This window comes from Orbicella faveolata, unplaced genomic scaffold (assembly GCF_042242905.1).
Source record: "Orbicella faveolata isolate gen_17 unplaced genomic scaffold, um_ofav_v1 contig_13, whole genome shotgun sequence".
Taxonomy (NCBI): domain Eukaryota; kingdom Metazoa; phylum Cnidaria; class Anthozoa; order Scleractinia; family Merulinidae; genus Orbicella; species Orbicella faveolata.
In genome coordinates this window covers 4,743,220-4,762,332 of record NW_028301540.1, presented here as the reverse complement: position 1 = coordinate 4,762,332, position 19,113 = coordinate 4,743,220, and the positions used below count along the sequence as shown (strand labels likewise).

Below are 19,113 nucleotides of genomic sequence, written 5' to 3'. Positions count from 1 at the left end.
TGGTTTAAGAAATTGTTTTCGACATCGAAGCGAAACGCGTTCGTAAACGTGTTGAAGATAACAAATTAAGTTATGACACTATTTATACATTTGTAGACCAAACATCTCGTGTAATACATATTCAAAGTTCATTATAAATTCTAATAGCGCGCAATTGTTCATATATTTTACAAAACACTACTGAAGATGTGAACACTAAACTGAAACTTCTTATGAGTGCTGTCTGCAAACTCCTTAGCTCTGCTTACTCAACGTTAATATTTAGTGGAAACAGTTTTGTAAGAAGGCAGAGGACCTTGTAGTGAGAGGGCCCGCTGTTTGTCATTTTATTAGATCAGTTGCTGCCGTAATCCCCGGCCGTAACCTCAACTATAAATTTAATTATACATGTACACCTTCTACATGAAACAAGCGAGTGACGAAGAAAACAGATGTCGCTGCTAACTAAGAAGAAACTAAATAGTCGCCAATTAAGAGTTAGAAATGTTGACTGAAAAATTTTAGATCAACACTGACATTTTGAAGCATCAGTTATGTGTCTGGATAAGGGTGCTCTCGGCGCTTTTTCATCTAGCAATTAAAATTTTAGTTCAAATCATATTCTCTCTCGGGTTATCAACAAATTTTGCAGATCTCAAATCCCAGCTATTTGACAGTTAGAATTTTTCGGCAAAAAGTGCATATCAATTTATAAAATATTTAAGATAGTACGCACATTCACATTGGTCGATAGGTTTGTTTAGATGAGAGCATGTAAACACGGTTGTCGATTTATTTTTGAGAATTAATGTTTTTCTTCTCCTCTTAAAAAATTATGTTCCTTTGTCTAATAAGTCGCGTTGATTTCCCTCGGTTTGAAATTTTGGCACCTCTGTCGCGTTAATTTCCATTATTGGGAAGTAATTTTTACATCAATTAGCGTTCTAGTCTCGTTAATTTCGAACGAAAATCCGCGAATTAGCGCCCAGGCCGGCGCTTATTTCAAATCTAGGAGAAGACGGGGGGCGCATAATCGACGGGGGGTGCTTATTTAACTTTTTCCAAATCGTGGCCTGACATGATCATTTTTTTAATGCATCATCTGCGTGTAATCAACAACGTAAGCTGTTTATCGACATAAATCGCGGCACCGTTACTTGTAATTTTTTTGCAAAATGAAACAAGGTACAAATCTAATACTACACAACGAAAACTATACATCCTTTGTTAATCGCCTCTTTACTCGTCCACAAAATGGGGGGATCGAGGGAAGGGGGCGCTTATTCGAGGGAGGGGGCGCTTATTTCAAATTTTGGCTGATAGCAGGGGCGCCTATTTGAATTGAATTCCTATAACAAACTGGGAGTTTTTTTTCATAAAAATTCATTTTGTAGAATTTTTTTTGTATTTCAAATATTTTTTAATTTACTGTTGACTGATGACAAGTAATCAAGAGGTCCAGACTACTGAAAAACTGATCGTATTTTTTGTTGTTTTCATAAGAAATGATTGTCATATAGTTTGATTTTTATTACACTGAAACAAAAAATATATTCATATCGAACCACTTTTTGCACAAATCTCAGTTGAGAGGACAAAAACTTCAGGCACAGATATTTGTTGAAAAGAACGCAATGCTGTCAGCTGTGTTGTCTGAGCAACGGAATGCAACATGTGACATCATTGGTAGTTTTCAAAATGGCGGACGAAGAATAGCAGAATAGAAAAAACTGAAAAACAGATAATTTGTGTGTGTAACATTTTGTTTTAATTCCTAATCTCATAAATGACTCGTTGAGGCCAATCATTTCTCAGAAGTAACTCGATACATTCAGTGTCAGATCGCATAACTAAGGTAGGTCAGTCGATAGACAAGATATTGCGCATAGCCTGGAAGTAACTGAACTATAACAAGGAGTTGTACGACATAAAGAGTAAGTCTCGTGTTATTCGACTTATTCCACCACGCTAACTCTGCTTTTGTCTTGGTGGGGCTGCCACAACCGGTGGCATGTGGTGTCTTTTTCACCCCACCTTTGCTGAACAATGGAAATCCTGTATATGGTTTAGGAGCAGTAAACGAAAAGTTACACGATTTGTTTGGAGACGTTTTGTGAATTGTTCACTGAGAGGGAGAGTGGGGGGGGGGGGGGGGGAAGGTCAGAGCTCCCATATGAAAAGGTCGGGGATGCTCGTCTTCTCGTTGAGGGATGTAAATCAAGGATTCTGGTCATACTGATGGTAGTCGGGACAAAAATGCCACCATTTTTAGCAGCAAAAGTATGTTTTAGGATGCACTCGATCGCGCTCGATCGCGAGCCACTGGATCAGGGCGCTTATATGTAGGGCGGCCTTTTTCCGCCCTGACTGGATACCACTGTCCCGTCTCGGGTTATGTTTTGGTGACGTATTCTTGGATTAAAACGCTGCTGTTGGAGCCAAATCCTCTCTGTTTCATTGCTCTCCTAAAATTTTATGTCCTGTAGCAGAGCCCGGTCTCCCTGCAACCAGGGAGTTTCCCCAGGTTTTAGAAAAGTGCTTTCCCAGGACAAAAACATATGAACACAATATCATGATGATACTGATTACCCGGGGAAGTCCCATATAAAAACGACGGAGCTGCTCGTGGGAAATTTGAAAAGAACCCCTCAGAGGTACCAAGATCTTGTTTTGTGGGCGTGGGTTGAAATTTTTTTTTCACCCATAAGAAGTATCGATTCGTACATAACACGTTATCTTCTGTCATATTTTTTCAGCTCAATACCCTAAAAGATATCGCAAAAGTTCCTGCTGTGGACCTTTTAGGGCTGACAACCCTAAAGAGGTACCGAAACCGCTATTTTAACCCTCTAAAAGGTACGACGAGCACCCCCCGTCCTTTTTATATGGGAGGGACCCCCCCCCCCCACCCAGGACTGATTACTGAGAAACATTCAATCGGTAGCAAAATCTTTCATAACTGAAAATTATCTTCACACCAGTAACGCATTCCCTGATAAAGTGACTGAAAGTGGGAAGAAGAAAGTGGCATGTTTTCATGAGTTCTGCGCCCTTGCCTGGAATAATTTAGCCGGTTTAAGATGAACACTTCCAAATTCAGACCTCTCACTTCACTGCATAAGCTTGATGAGGCTTCACATCTAAATGAATTCGCATTGAACTTCGTATTTTAGCAAACTGAACTCTTGGATTTCGTCAGCGAAAATCAGCTTAAACTAAGAAAAATTTCCATCGTCTAAACACTTTTCCAACGATCGAACAAGTTTTATGATAGAAAAAATTCTTTTTTTTTTTGTTTAATGCTTTTGTTTTTTTCAGGATATATGAAACAATTATTTGGAGTAAATTTTATTGAACGGGGAAAAGAACCCTAACTTGATGTCGGTGTGGGTTTTTTCATTTTACAATGAATAGCTGATGAAAACTGAAATTGACTAAATTATGAAACGAGACACCATATAGTGAAAGCCTTTCAGTTATCGAAATCAGAAATAAAAGCTTTACTTTTCAGGCGTATTTTTGAGTGTCCACTTTTGGAAAAGAATCTAGCTAATCAGTGTTTGCTGCAAGTCCTTAGAATTGGGATCTCTCACCTCACTCCAAAGGCTTCATGAGGCTTCTTATCTAAATAACTTCGCATCGAATTTCGCACCTTATCAAACTGAACTCGTGGATTTCAGTCAGATGCCACCAGAAAGATTGCTACCAGTTTTCGAGCTTGGGATTACTTCGGATAATAGCCAAGCGAAATTAAAGAGCTAGAGACTGAAGCACAGATTTCACATTGTTTGCATCTACATGCAGAGACATACGACGGATCTGTTCCCTAAAATATATTTTTCCTAGTCGAGTTCCTGCTTAGTGGAAATCCAGGAGCATTTATGCTTATTAACCTAATCCTAAGCCAGAGATTTTCTATTTCATGTGATTGGTATAGGCGCAATCCCCCGCCCCTCCGCTGAAGGAAAAGATATGGTCCTGTAATCACACACACACCACACCCCCCCCCCCCAAATCCTCCCCCCTTCCTCTTCCGACGAAGGTGTTGAGAACCACATAATGGGTGTAATAAAATTCGTGTTTTTTGTCTGCTAGCTGAGACATTTTTTTGACTGGAACATTTGTTAGAAATTAGAAGGTCAGAAACTCTGCTGGATTTCAGCTATTCGATAACCAGAAAATTGTTTTTAAAAAAAAGGCAAATTTCGTTGTTTGAACCTGTGAGAGACTTGAACTTCCGAGGACGGGAATCGAAATAACCGAGTGACAGCGGACTTATTTCTTTTCTATATTCTGTGTTTGCCCATTTTCACTTAAAAGGTTCTTTTTCGACCATTTTCCGCGTATAATTCCTATGTTTTGATGATAAAAAAGAGAAATTCGCTTTACAACGGCTGAGGGGTAGAATTTACCTCAGGGAAATTTTAAAACGTAATTTGTTCCTATCGTTCACCGTGAAATGCTTTCATGGTGGATCTTATGAACATTGATTTCACATTCTATTGAGTTCATCCACAAGAAACATCACACTTTTTTTAATTTCTCAACTCTTTTATTGGAAACAAAGCAAACCCTTGGCAACAATTCAAATGAATTTTCCCGATGCTTAAATTTAGCCCTCTAAGTCCTTTAGCGATAGCGTAAAAAAGAAATCTACAACTCTAGAGGTTCTGTTTGAATCTTTGGTTGAGGATTGTGGAATTTCAACTCTTCAAAACTTCAGTTAGGACAACTTCTTGAAGATCTTAAAGCCGGTCCAGGTGTTTTCCTTTGCGCATGATGTTTTGCTGTTGTTGCTGCAGCTATGAGGATAAAATCTGCTGCTGTAAAAGGTCAACCGGGCGCTGTTAGTACTGTACGGGAATTTGAGGCCTACCACGTCACCAAGCTTCACCATATTGCACAGGGCTCCCATCATCAGCGTTCTTGGAGTAGATCTCAAAGGTGGCGTACGAATAGCTCAGCCAGGCGCCTCCTGTCATGGAACTGGTGGTTCTACAAACACAACGAGTCCAAAATTAACATTATAAACAGAACAGTCTGGAGCAATCAGGACACGAAATTAAGGAAATCTTCCATATATCTATTGTGTAATTATTTAAATGTACCAAAATTAATGAAAGCAATTTTATGACAATCACGTAGGGAGAATTTATATCTCGAAGTTTGAACTTAAATGAAAAGGTTAAAAAAAGATTCAGAAAAATATGTTAATTCCGGCTTGAGTCTATTTCGACGAGATATTACGTCAAAAAAATACAGAATTAGAGCCAAGAGGTGAAGTTACTTACGAGAACGTGACAATAGCTGATGGAAGAAGAGCCGCAAAACAGTCGGTGACTACTACCATAGTCGTTAGATCTGAGTGACACTGTATCGCCACTGTTGATTGGCTCTCCATCCTTTTTTTCCCTTGGCAGCGATGGTAAACATATAGCGTTTTGAGCAGGTGGTCCATTCTGAGGAGGTTGTGATAGAACCTGGGCGGGATCTCCAGTAGAAGTAAGATGTATGACAGTACGACCAATATGTCGAGTAGCTTCCAGAAGTGTAGGCCGACCGCAGAGCGATAGTGTCTCCACTGTTAATGATGGGATATCTGTGAACTGCGAGGGTAAAAATAGAATCATGTGCATTTATTTCAAGAGCAGAGTTTTCAGTAGAAGACAAAATGCAACGAAGATTGCGTAATCAACTTACAAGTAGACTAGATTTCTTATTTTTATTTCTTCGGCGGTACCCCGCTTCCGCAATTAGTAAGTTTGTAACATTGAGTAAGACATTGTACTCGACTATGAGCGAATATACCTCTAGCTAATCAGAGCTTTCTCGACAAAAATGATGGTCAGTGTTTCTTACCTTGAGACAAACTGTCCCACACACCCTCTAAGGAAATGTTCAATATCACGTCAGCTGTGCCATCGACAGTCAGCGTTTCGTTGGAAATGCTGTACGTAACGGACGCTGAATGCACGCTAACCGTTAAGAAGATTGCAATGAAAACGGCCACGATAATATACTTCATTTTGAACTCGTACTTTTGATAATGACACTTTTCTCGTACGGCTCTCTCTCCGGCCGACCTCACACTGAACAGTAATGTTGGTTTACAAAATCAGTGTTTAATAACACTCTGAAGTGAAACGTGTTGGAAGAGACCGATAACGTGTTTATTACGGTGTTCTAAAGATTATTCCTATACTTACAAAGGTTTTCGACTGCGGATTAAACATCTTTAGAAACCTAAATTTGAGACAATAGTGCCTCATTGCAAATTTCAAGCCGCCACGTTACTCTTCTAGCGCGGACGCGCTAACGGAAGGAAATGAACCACAATGGTGCCGTAGTGGCCACTACTACAGCTTTGCGTGAATTTACCGATCGTGGACGTTCGGTGTGTCCTGTTTTTTCTTTGATAGATTTCTTTCTCTACCATTTTCCTACGTTTTGCGAAAAATATTAAAACAGATGTGCATTAGAAGCGTGATTTAAGGTTACAGTATACCTTCGGGTCGGCAATTTTCTTCAAATTTGGATTTTTGGGTCAAAATAGAGGTCGAAGAATAATCTCTAATTTCTGAAAAAAATTTTTGAAAAAGGCTAAATATTGGCGGAGAAATGGCGGTTTTACGTTTTCACCGGAAGTAAAAGTTTACCTCTTGATTGACAGCCCTATGGCGCGTATGCAATCAACCGAGACGATTTTCGCGGGAATTACCTATATGGATGTCACGAATTGACTACTCAGTTGATCAGCATTGTTGTTCTGACTACCCAGCATTTTTGATATTAGGCGTGTCTCTATTAAGTTATAAGTAAACATAGACCACGTTTAAACCATGGACCGGTTCGAAAAAGCGAAAACAGCGAAGAACGAATGGAAATACATCAATGAGTGAAGAAGCGAAAGTTCGCCACGCGGATGAAGCTATAGTTATCGTATAAGGCGGGCAAATATTCGTGGTGAGAGAAAAGAAAGGTTCTGTAAAAATTTCGGAACTTGACAGCAATAACAGGGATGCTGACAGAAACTCTTCTGATGAGTCCGATATCGACGAATCGTCGGACTCATTGAGACCATTTGAAATATTATCCATGCACAGTTGCTCACACAGTAGCTCTCCGCGCTGTCTTTTGTTTGTTTCCTTCGCTCAGCCACTCTAGCGTTCGTATCCTTTTTAGTCTTCCCTATTTTGCCAGACCAGCTTCAAGAAATACCGAGCTACAGAAAAATTATCTCTCTGCCTTCGGTTCCTTGAGCGCATTGCGAAACACAAGAGTTTTTTAGAGATTCGCGCGTAAATTTCACCAGGAGGTTAACGGTAGTAAACTTTCCCTGCACTGATTGGCTTAGTTACCTGAGAACCCAGTTGAAGGCGTTTGTGGGCGGAGTTTGTTCGCAAAGCAGAAAATTTTTCTTAGCGCTGTTTTCTCGAATAAATTTTTTCGCTTGAAGCAGACACTTTAAAGAGTTATAACTCAAAGGAAATTTGTTCAATTGCTCTTAAATTTGGACAGTGGCTAGTTTAACATATAAACTACAAAAGCGTGTCTGGGAATTGTTAATTTCGAAATACTTTTTCTTCGAGAGCGATTTTTGTACGATCACTCCACATTTTTTTAATCCTATTTCGAAAATGTTCTGTAACTTTTTACTGCAATCGAATATGTCAAAACGCAGACACGTTTTTTAAGCGCTTTGGGCCCTGAAACCGAGGAAAAAATTAAATTGGCGAAAAACGAAATTCGCTTTGACTTGTAGCTTTCGAAAGGTGATTCGGGCGCTCGCATTTAGTGGTCGTGAAAAATTCGACAATTCATTTTCTTTCAAAATTGTTGGTATAGTTTGATAGCCAGCTCCATAAGCTTTAATTTGATATAGGGGTTTAGTTATCTACAGCTTAAACTGCACGCGCTACATCGCTTGCGCGCGAGACACCCCTGAAGGTATACTGTAACCTTAAACAAAAGACCCACTTACACAAACAGTACAAATATGACAAAACAGGTTCCTTTTGTAATTTATCTTTAATACAAACAAACCTTACAGGAGACCATTTCTAGTTTCTTGTGCAAATTTTGAAATTCGAAATCAACTGAATCAACCAACGAATCACTCAACCAAATAACAATCAAATCGTTTAAGAATTTTCACACTGCGCCCCAACTAACTGAACGCCTGGAAGAGGCTACCTTCTATCGGACCATCACGTCAAATAAATACTAATGGAGACGGCGTTTACAATTTAGTAGATACGTACCGTAATTTTTCGAAAGAGCGCCGTATAAGCGCCGCTCTTCAATAAGCGCCATACCTGAACTGCGGCATCCTCGAAGAGTTTTAAAGTAAGTAGGTGAACCTTTTGAATAGCAATGGATTAATCTGGACTGCGAAGTTGTTACAACGTTCTAAGACCCTTAAGACCCCGGGTTAGACTTCGTATTCTCTTGTTACTGTTTTTAAACGAAACAAAGAAAAGGAAAAATAACCCATAGAAATAAGCGAAAAATTTGATAATCACCGTGGTGCTCTTCCGAGGAAAATACGGTACTCGCTTTCCAGAATGATCAAATATACTGAAATAAGGCACGGCTAATAAGCCTGCCAGACAGTGAAAACTCGCGTAATCCAAAAAAATATTGATCTACGTCGTTTCGTTTTGTTTTCATATTCGCCGGTCAGAATATTGTATGATCGTTTCACGAAGAAGCACTCGCCGAAAAAACGTTTCAGTTGATTAAAGTCATGGCATTTTTCAAAAACAGAGACAAACATATCGTCAACAGACATGAGCTTAACGTACGGCTTAAGGTTAAAGGTGTCTCGCGCGTCCAAGCGATGTAGCGCGTCCGGTTTCTAAAAACTATATAGATGCCTAAACCCTGTGTCAAATTAAAGCTTATAGGGCTGCATGGCTATCAAACTATACAAAGAATTTCAAAGTATACGAATTGTCAAATTTTCTTTGTCTCTAACTGTGAGCTTCCGAATCACCATTTGAAAGCCACAAGTCAACGAGATTTTGCTCGTTTGCCCTAAAATTTGCCTGAATAGTTGCTACTTTAACATATAAACAACAAAAACGTGTATAAGAATTTTTTATTTTGAAATATTTTTTTCTCCGAGAGCAATTTTTTGTACGATCATTCCACATTTTTTTATCTTCAGTAGTTTGTAAAAGTTCAATTATAACTTTTCACCATATTTGATTATGACTAAACGCAGACAAATTTTTTAACGCTTTGGGTCTGGACTGAAAAACAAATTAAATTTGCCGGCGAAAAACAAAATTCTCTTTGACTTGAAGCTTTCAAAAGGTGATTCGAACACTCGAATTTAGAGGTCATGAAAATTTTTAGGTTATCCAGACCTTCGAACCAGATCATAAATATATCATCGTTATATGATAGCCAAGTGTGGAGTTGAAATGGGGCATTTTCCAAAGCGTTGGTTTCGAAATAAACCACAAAAAGGTTAGCATAAGAGGGGGCCATTTTCGTACCCATGGCGGTGCCATGGATGTGAAATGAAGATAGTGGTTATCATCATCATAGGAGAAATTATTCATGGTAAAAATCGTGCGAATGAGGTCACAGAGTGTGCCAGTAGGCATGGTATTATGAGAGGAAGTACATGAAAATGCCCACAAGCATTAATACCTTCATTATGTGGGATATTAGTATATAATGATGAAACATCAATTGTAACTAAGGGGTGGCGAATAATCAAACTTTATTGAGCGCGTTTCCATACAAACTTGAATCTTACATGTATCTGGGGTGGCGAATGGTAAATGCGAGACTTTGCGAGACGACGAAACAAGCGTTTTTCTTTGCGAGCCCGAGACATTTTGACTTTTTGGATTGCGAGACCGAGACTTCAAAGCGCTTTGAGTGCGAGCGCGAGGGGCTCAGACTCTTAAACTTCGAGCCCCAGATTTAGCTGCGAGCTAGAATGAGCTTGTGCAGCGTTAAGCCAGCTTCTTGGAACTGACTGGAACTGGAAATTCGATTATAACACATTATGTTACCATATCCTAGAGAAAAATAACTTTTTCTGGCGCCAAAACGGATGTTGCAGGAGGTGTTGTGCCTTTTTGTGGAATTAAGACAATTTAGGAGAAGTTAGGATTAAATTCTTCTCAGAAAATTTGTAAGTTACTTCATTGAAATTCAATATCAAATGAAGCCAGAAGACGTCTTTTATAGAAACAGATGAAGGAACGAATTGGGACTTCGACACCCTTAGCCTTGCGAAAAATCGAGACTGCCAGACGCACATAACCGCTAAAAAACGAGACTGCGGGACCCATGAAATTCGACTAAAATTTTACGAGACCCAGAGTTTTTGAAGGACCATTCGCCACCCTTTAAATAGTAAGGAATTAGCGCGTAAATCACCCATGGTAAGGAGTTTGTTAAGAAAGTCGTTAGTGTCGTTAACAAAGGAAGGCAGTTTATGAACTGAAGGTTGAAGGTGGTAGTCAACGAAGTGGGGCATGCGTTCAGTGGGATGGCTATTGAGATGAAACAATAAGGGATCCTGGATTACCCGGTTTATATACTTTGGGTAGAATGTAAAATCGTCCTGGTTTAACGTCAGACTCTATAAGGTACTGTTTGGTTTTGTCGTTTATGAGTTTGTCCTTATGCATTCTGTTAACGTAAACACTCACCTGGTTAATCCCTGAATTGTAGTGCTTTCGTACAATTTAATGCGCTCTCCTATTAGTTCGGATGAGGTCACAGAGCACGATAGCGTGTTATGACGTGACTTCTATAAAGTTTTACACCATTTTTTTTTTAATAGCCATGCACTGATGCAATTGAATCAGCTCTGCAAAAAGTGCGGGAATTTTCAATTTGCTACACCTGAACTGAATAGGCCATTTCCGAATTACCTTTAGCCTCTTTCAAAGCGAGTCTTGGTGTCCATCCTTTCATATGAAAATGGGATTTCATTCACTTGTAAATTAAGCTCATTTTCATATGAATGGTCGTGCACCAGGCCTCGCTTTGATAGAGAGGTTTAAAGAACCTGGGACACGGGCTATCAAATGCTCACTTAGCTATGTTACATTAAAGCATTCTCTAAAGCAAACTCTTTTGTCTTCTTTTAATTTTAGCCATGTACGTCGAAGGTGTAATGATCAACATCAAAAAGAGACAACGCAAAAGAAAAACAACAACTCTCCGAACAGGCAGCTTATTTCCGGTTTATAACGAGGCTCTAGCCTTTGATGTTGCCGACGTTAACTTGAAAGACATTCGCCTGCAAGTCTTTGTCAAACAGGAAATGGAAAGTTCTCCTGATCAAGTTATAGGACGCGTTATCATGGGGACTAACACGGAGGGCCTGGAACTGCAGCATTGGAAAGAGGCTATGACGTCAAAGAAACCTATTGCGCAGTGGCACAGCTTACGGGAATACCATCCGGCAGATCAAACAATTACTGGCGTCGTATCACCCACTCATAAATCTGTTATTTGAAAGAAGAAACTTGCACGGTTCCTCTCTACTTCCTCAGAGGATCAAAGCTAAAAGCCCTGAGGGTGGAATAAACTTATGTATAACAATTCTACTCGAAGTATATCTTCTTCGAAAATTCACTGAGCCTGCGCTCGCAGGTTCAGTCAGATGTTGCTAGGCAATATTACCTATATTGATGACGTCAAGCTGACGTCCTAATGTTGGTTAACACGTGTAACGTATATGCACGCGAGTAAACAAGTGAGAACACGTGTGAACTAGCACGAAGCAAGCGCATTAGCAAATATTTCGTTTCCTTCCTGCTAGCTGGCTTGCACTCTCATTTGCGCTTACTACTCTCGTAACCAGATCTCACTCTGTTTGCTCGGCCGTTGGAGATCTGGATTAAGGGTTCACACTGCACGTTGCAAGCGCGAATGCAAGCAGAAACATGAGTAAAGAAAGTGTAACCTGTCCGACATTCATTGCTTTCGAGTGAGTCTTGCTTCACACATGTGAAGAACATCCCTTACAACTGCACTTGAATTTACATTATTGTTTTCGTCGCAACTTTGAACCAGCTTTTCGGAGAGGCTCCCATATAAAAGGTTTTGGTAGCTCTGAAGGTATTAGTTTTTGTGGTACTTTAAGGGTACTGAACCGTAAAATATTTGATAGGAGATAATATGTTGTTTCAGAATTGATACCTCTTCCAGGTTGGGGTGAAAAATGTTTCAAGCCACGCCCACAAAACAGTATCTTGGTACCTCTTAGGGTTTCTTTTCAAAATTTCCGACGACCACCCCCGTGCTTTTTATATGGGAGTTTCCCCGGCCCGGTTTAAGCGTTCCTGCTTTTCCTGAATGGATAAATCCTGACACTCGGAAACTAATCGACCGTCTACTGGTTTTCTTGCTTTTCAGCAAGGCTCCGTAGTATTAGTTACATTATAGTAACTATTTCGTTCAGGGGAAAGCATGATGACGTTTTACCCTCACACCGGCTCTTTCACTGGGAATGAGTCCTTGAAAAGCTGATTAACAGACACCCATTCAGAATAAGCTTAACCGTACTGTTCAAAGACCAGGCTGGCGCGAAGAAAGGGGTATCGGCTAGGGGTTTGAGAGACTTAACAAAATGTAGATTGCAGCCTGAACTGTGTAAATGCAACGTCTTACCGGTTGTACTAAAGTCTGTTTGGAACACTATTTCAAGAACAAACTCTTGCAGAGACTGAAATTATTCCTGCCAAGCAATTAACTCCACCCGACAAAATTCAGTGCATACTTAGCGAATGAAAACCATAGATGTCAGCAACAGATTTCCAACCTTTATCGATGAAAGCAAGTTGTACTCTAGTGAAAGTTTGGGAGAACTCGAAAAAGCTGTGGAAACACTAACCTGTCGGCTCATGTTCCCACAACTTTCTCGCTCTCCCCGGAGCTTCCCCAAACTTCCGTTATGAGCTCGAGATTTCTATCGCGTGATGCGCCCTCGCAAATTATCACGCACAGAAAACAAAACACAAATACAACGTAGGTTTCTTTTTTTATCATGCACCTTTTTTCGGAGTAAATAAGCTTTGCGTTGACACGATGCGGCATCCCTTTGCTCCAGTACTGAGAGTAAAGATATAGCCTTGTAATCAAACCCACCCCACTCCCCAAATCCTTCCTTTTTCCCCCATTAGACGAAAGTATGGACATACATGACCCTGGAACTTAACTTATTTAGTGTCTACTGGTTGAGATATCTTTTTTCACAGGGAAATTTGTTAGGAAGTAGAAGGAACAGATTACACATTTTTCAATTCCTCAACTCTTTTATTAGAAAGAAAGCAGACCCTTGGCAACAATTTAACTTCCCCCCAGGGACGACCTTCCATACAATGTATAAAGAGGACGGGAACGCTTGTCGGAAATTTGAAAAGGTCCCCTAAGAGGTACCAAGATCCTGTTTTGTGGGCGTGGCTTGAAATGTTTTCACCCCTAAGAGGTACCAATTTTAAAACAACACATTTCTCCTGTCATATTAGTTTTTCCGGCTCAATACCCTAAAAGGTATCGGAAAAACTTCCGCTGTGGACATTTGGAGGCTAAGGCGGTTTTGGTACCCTGAGAGGTACCAAAACCGCGTTTTTAACCCCTAAAATGTACGATGAGCACCCCCGTCCTTTTTATAGGGGAATTCCACCCTGGGGGATTTTCCCGATACTTAAAGTTGAGTATTTTACTCTGTTAACGATAGCGCAAAAGAATCTACAATACTACCGTTTATACTTCAGTGTTTGGTTGAGGATTTTGGACCTTCAGCTCTTAAAACATATTCTTTCATGACAACTTCTTGAAGATCTTAAATCCAGTATATGTGTTTTCAGCTGCACATGATGTTTTGTTGCTGCTGCTGCAGCTACGAGGATAAAATCTGCCGCTGTAATAAGTCAGCCAGGCGCTGTTAGAACTGTACGGGAATTTGAGGCCCACCACGTCACCATATTGCACAGGGGTCCCATCATCAGCGTTCTTGGAGTAGATCTAAAAGGTGACGTACGAATAGGTCAGCCAGTCAACTCCTGTCATGGAACTGGTGACTCTACAAACACAACAAGTCCAAAATCAAGACCAGTACAATTTGATTTATTCATTTCCTACATATAAATAAACGATGTAATCTTAGCCCTTGGGAATTGTTTGTTACTATTTTTATCCTTTCTGACGTATTGTTAACAATTACTGTAAATATTATCTCTTTTTTAGAAAAAAAGTTCTTTTTTTCTTAAAAAAAAAACCCTTCCGTGTATTGTATACCACGGACGTGTTAATATAATAAAATTAATAGTTCCAGACTTCAGGAGTGATTCATCGCTTAGTTTTCAGCTACAGCTCTGTTTCTTATAATAATAGTAACCACTCCTGAAATATTGTGCGCTCTCTGAAAGCCGATCTACAAAAGCAATTATACCGTGTCACAACAAAATAGTAAAAAAACACTCATGATCGAGAGACAAAGCATTAAAGGTATCAATCTGAAACTACCAACGAACGTTTACTGCCATTTTTGCTATGGTCTTTCTCGGTAATCACTAGTGGGTTATTTACTTACGATTGTACGCTACAAAAGGTGTCGGAAGAAGCGGTACAATGGAGTCGGTGACTACCACTACTATAGTGGTTGGACCTGAGTGACACTGTATCACCACTGTTGATTGCCTCACCGTCCGTCTTTCCCTTGGCAGTGATGGTAAACATCATTTCCTTTGAGCAGGAGGTCCATCTTGAGGAGGTGATGATAGTACCTGGGCAGGTTGACCAGTAGCAGTGAGATGTACCACAGTACAACCAATACTTCGAGTAGCTGCCAGAAGTGTAGGCCCACCGCAGAGCGATAGTGTCTCCACTGTTAATGATGGGATATCTCTGACCTTCGAGAGTGAAAACAGAATCATGTTCAGTTATTTCACGGGCAGCGTTTTCAGTAAAGGCTGGGGGTACAACGAAGATGAAAATACTGACTTGAAATTGCACTGGATTTCTTTATTTTCATGTATTGATAGCTGGCTTTCACGAAATGAACAAGTTTCTAACAGTTGAGGGAGACATTGTACTCTTGCCTATCAATGTTAAAGCGATATAAACATGATTATTGAGAATATCATTATCTATCAGTTTTTCTTACCCTTAGACAAACCGTCCCAAAGGTCTTCTATAGGAATGTTCAAGGTCAGTTTATCATTGGAAACGCTGTAAACAATGGGAACTGAATGCACGCCAACCGCCAAATAGATTGCTATGAAAGCGGCCACGATAACGATCTTCATTTTGAACGACTTGGTAATGGCTCTTTTCTCGTATGGCGTCTCTGAACGTTGAGTATTGAATCCCGCCTGACTTTACTACAAGTACAATGATGTTGGTTCAGAGCTGAGATGTTTAACTATTTAGACTGTAGTTAATAGTGACTTAATAGGTTTTCTGCTCCACTTCAAAAACATTATTGCCTCGTAGCTACTCCTGCTAACTCATGACTATAGCGTGCAATAGATCGGGGTCAACGTCTAACTACAGTAAATATTTATTTCTTATTGAAAACTCATATGACAAGGCTCCCAGTGGTTTTCCACTCATGCTTGCATGTGATCGTGGCATGCCTTGCCCCTCCTCAACTCTCTGTCAATCCAAGCTTAGTAAAATCCCGTCGTTACTTACCCTGTCTCAGTTGTTCCTCGTCAAGCTAAGTTGTTCTGTGCTTTGGTCACTTACGACGCTTAAGGTTATTCCTCAGTATTGCATTGCGCATCCCTACTGCGCATAATTTCACGCGTGATTAGCGCGCGCGCATTAAAAAATGGCGGCTTTTTCTTTACAGCTGGACTTCGCCGTAGAGGTAAATCGTCATTTTCTCGCAAACGAGTATGGTGACCTATCATTTTTTTCTGTTGTTTTGAATTGAGTAATAAATTTCTCGGTGTAAATTAAATATGGACCAATTCTCAGTGTAGAACAAAAAGCAATCGTCGGAAACGTGAATTAGCAAGCAATCGTGACCTCAATCCTTGTGCTATTATAAGGATTTATATGGGTATAAACAAGGTGCTGTTGCTCCTAAATGAACATTGGGATCCCTCATTTTTATTTCAAAATTTAAGTTCCTATAATATAAACAATCAATAGCCAAAGTTTCACAAAAATCTCAGTGCAGGCTCTATTTCAGCGGAATGACCTTAAACCTCGGACAACTCGCGGTGGGACTACCCCACCACAATCGTCTTCCAGCACCTTTACCGTAAACTATCCGGGCATTGCAACAGAAACTCTCTGTCTCTTGTTATCGTACAGGTAACCTCGCCAAACTGGTCCGCGTTGCGACTTGCTCGTCCCCAAGAAAGCGACTCTCCAGCCGTTGTCACCACTGTTCCAGACCAACTCTCGGCGATGATGGTCTCTGATGTCGACGCCAAGTTGGCGAATCCGCAATGCACGATCCTCTAGCGAGAGTGTTATCTTGCAATGCTGTAATTCCCAGGCTGCCAAAGCCTTGTTCCCGTTTTCAGATCAGGCGCGTAGTAACGAGGAAAAGGAAAGAGGACAGCAATGTCCACGTACTCACCATTCGTGATGGATGCTATCTGGCTGTTTGAGAGGATGCCGGGAAGCGAGGGAAGCCTGTAGCTGCTATAAAACGAAGCGACCTCCATTAAAGACTTTGAGGAGGAGTGTGGACGAATTGGGGGAAACGAGATTTCCAGCTTTATTTAGACACGTTCACAGGCCTACCTAAGTCCATCTGTTGTAAGTCCTGTAGCAGTTTTGATCATTTCACGAATGCATGCCCGTTAATTTCTCCCAGGTCCAAGGACTCTCAGGGCCCAACCCACACCGATCAACAAAGGGATCCCCAGTGCCCGCAATCCTTGTCCCATAGCCTACCAGCACCAGTGTAACAAACCTGGATTTATCACGGCCCACTCTGGAAAGGATCATGCAGAACTGTCCAGCCCAGGCTCCCAGCTAAAGCAAATATCCTTTACGAAGCCGTACCCGATTACTAGCGCCACACTCAAATAGACCCCTGGATATGCAATCGATGGAAATCGATGATCGAAAACCCAATCGATCAATCGATATCAATTGATAAAATTAGTTAATTGGTATCGATTAGTATCGGCCAATCAATGACCAATCGATAACCACACAAAAACCGTTCATCGATTACTATCGATTGGCACAGCAACCTCGAACCTGTCCGATCATCCGCCATTTTTAGTAAGCCCAGGGGACGAAATTGTTAAAATAATTCCGACCCAGTCTTCTCAACGCAAAGAATATACCCCATTGCACGTGTACTCCAATTACCCACTTGCCGGTCCTCGCCTTTCCGTGTCATTATATATGTCTACGCAAGAAGTCCGGGAAGAGGCTTTACTGAATATAAGGTGCATCGCCAAAGGCCATCATCTTTGCCGTTTTGAGGTGAACGTCCGTGAAGTGTTTACTGCTGACAAGAGGAGGGGAGAACGCGGACACGCGTTTATAAAGTTGTTAACCAAGCAAGAACGGGAGCAAACTTTTGAGTTGTCAAAGAAAGAAGAGAGTCTTGTTCTCCTGTTAACGTTCAAAGGATTAAACTGAAATGTGTTTACAATTACTGCGTACAAAAATGGATATTTATGCGCCGATTCCTTCGATCTGCAACCAATCGATACCAATCGATATCAGTTTATCTATCGATTGTTATTGAAAATCGATACCAATCGATAACCACACGAATCTTCGCCATCGATTGGTCATCGATTATTAATATCAATCGATTAACTGGTATCGATTGATATTGATTAATATCGATTGTCATCGATTATCAATTTCATCGATTGGATACCCTGGGATAGACGCCGCATCAACAAGTCGAAATATTTCAATTTTTTATAAGTACCACGGCGCTTTTTAGAGTAAATACGGTGCTCGCATTTCGTCTCACAACCCAGCCCTCATCTCGGAGTCGATCGATCCTGAACTTTTTTAAAACAGCAACTAGTGACAATGACGACTAAATCCCCTTAATTATACCGATAATTGTGTCCCGTTTTTTTCTGTCAAAGTACAAGGAAAAACGCATATAGAACCACTACAGAACGAATGGGTTCTCAGTTACGTTCTTGACTCTCTGTAGGGGAATGTCGCGATCCAAAGTCTGGAGCGGAACTTTCTAAAATTAAGTTTCCAGGAATGAAGTTTCTTATTCTTAAACTTATTTTTAAGCCTACATGAAGTACAGTATTTTGTGGTAGCTTAGCTTGCCTGAGAAAAGAATGCTGAAAAAGAAAAAGCATAATAATTTTTTTTTTGTAACGCGCGTTTTTTTTTTTCGGAGTAAATGAGCATTTACGCTGACAATACGGCATGATTTGTATAAATAATAATAATAATAATAAAATATTTATATAGCGCCAATATCCTAAAAGTTCAAAAGCGCTTTACAGTTAGAAATATTAAAAACACTTAAGATAGACCCCGGGATATGCAATATTAGTATTATGGTTAAAATAATTGTTTATTGAGTGAGTCTTATCCAGAATTTTGCCGCAGTCATTTTCCACGAAACCCGTTTCGCTTGTAAAGGGAAACGAAAAACAGTTCGAGTTATCCGGGTCGATTGAATATCCAACTTGCAATGTTAATAATTGATAGTTTACTGATTTTTCAACACTTCAGTATACAGTGACAGCTAAAGGCACCGCATCCAGTATGACTCATAAGATCGGGAAATGACTTTCAAATATGTGAACGGTCGGTTGCACTAATTAAAATCAAATTGCTCCAGTGTTAGCTTTTACCGATTACAGGACAAGAAAAGCTAATGGATGACATCCGTGCTGATTTACATGAACCAGAATTCGAGTTATCGGGGTACATTTTTATCAAGGGAAACGAAATTTAGTTCGAGTTAGCGGTGAATTCTAGTTATCCGAGTTCGAGTTAACCGAGTTAAAATGACTGAAAAGTGGGGTCAAATCCAAGGGAAATAGGACGGTTCGAGTTACCGGGGGAGTTCGAGTTTCACTTAAGACTTGTGTTTTTTTCGACCAATATCCGTGTATGATTTCCATTTTTTATGATGAAAAGAGTCACTTAACAATGGCCGAAGAAAGAAATTTAACTCAGAGACTA

The 19,113-nt window shown here is 40.3% G+C and overlaps 1 pseudogene across 1 annotated transcript; it reads right to left on the bottom strand.

Moving 5' to 3' along the window:
• Window positions 1-13,251: 13,251 nt before the first annotated feature.
• Window positions 13,252-15,506, bottom strand: LOC110047929 (uncharacterized; annotated as a pseudogene). Its single transcript, XR_016205875.1, has 3 exons — window positions 15,125-15,506; window positions 14,552-14,870; window positions 13,252-14,041 (listed from the first exon to the last, which is right to left on the bottom strand). The product of XR_016205875.1 is annotated as an uncharacterized LOC110047929 (transcript).
• Window positions 15,507-19,113: the final 3,607 nt, after the last annotated feature.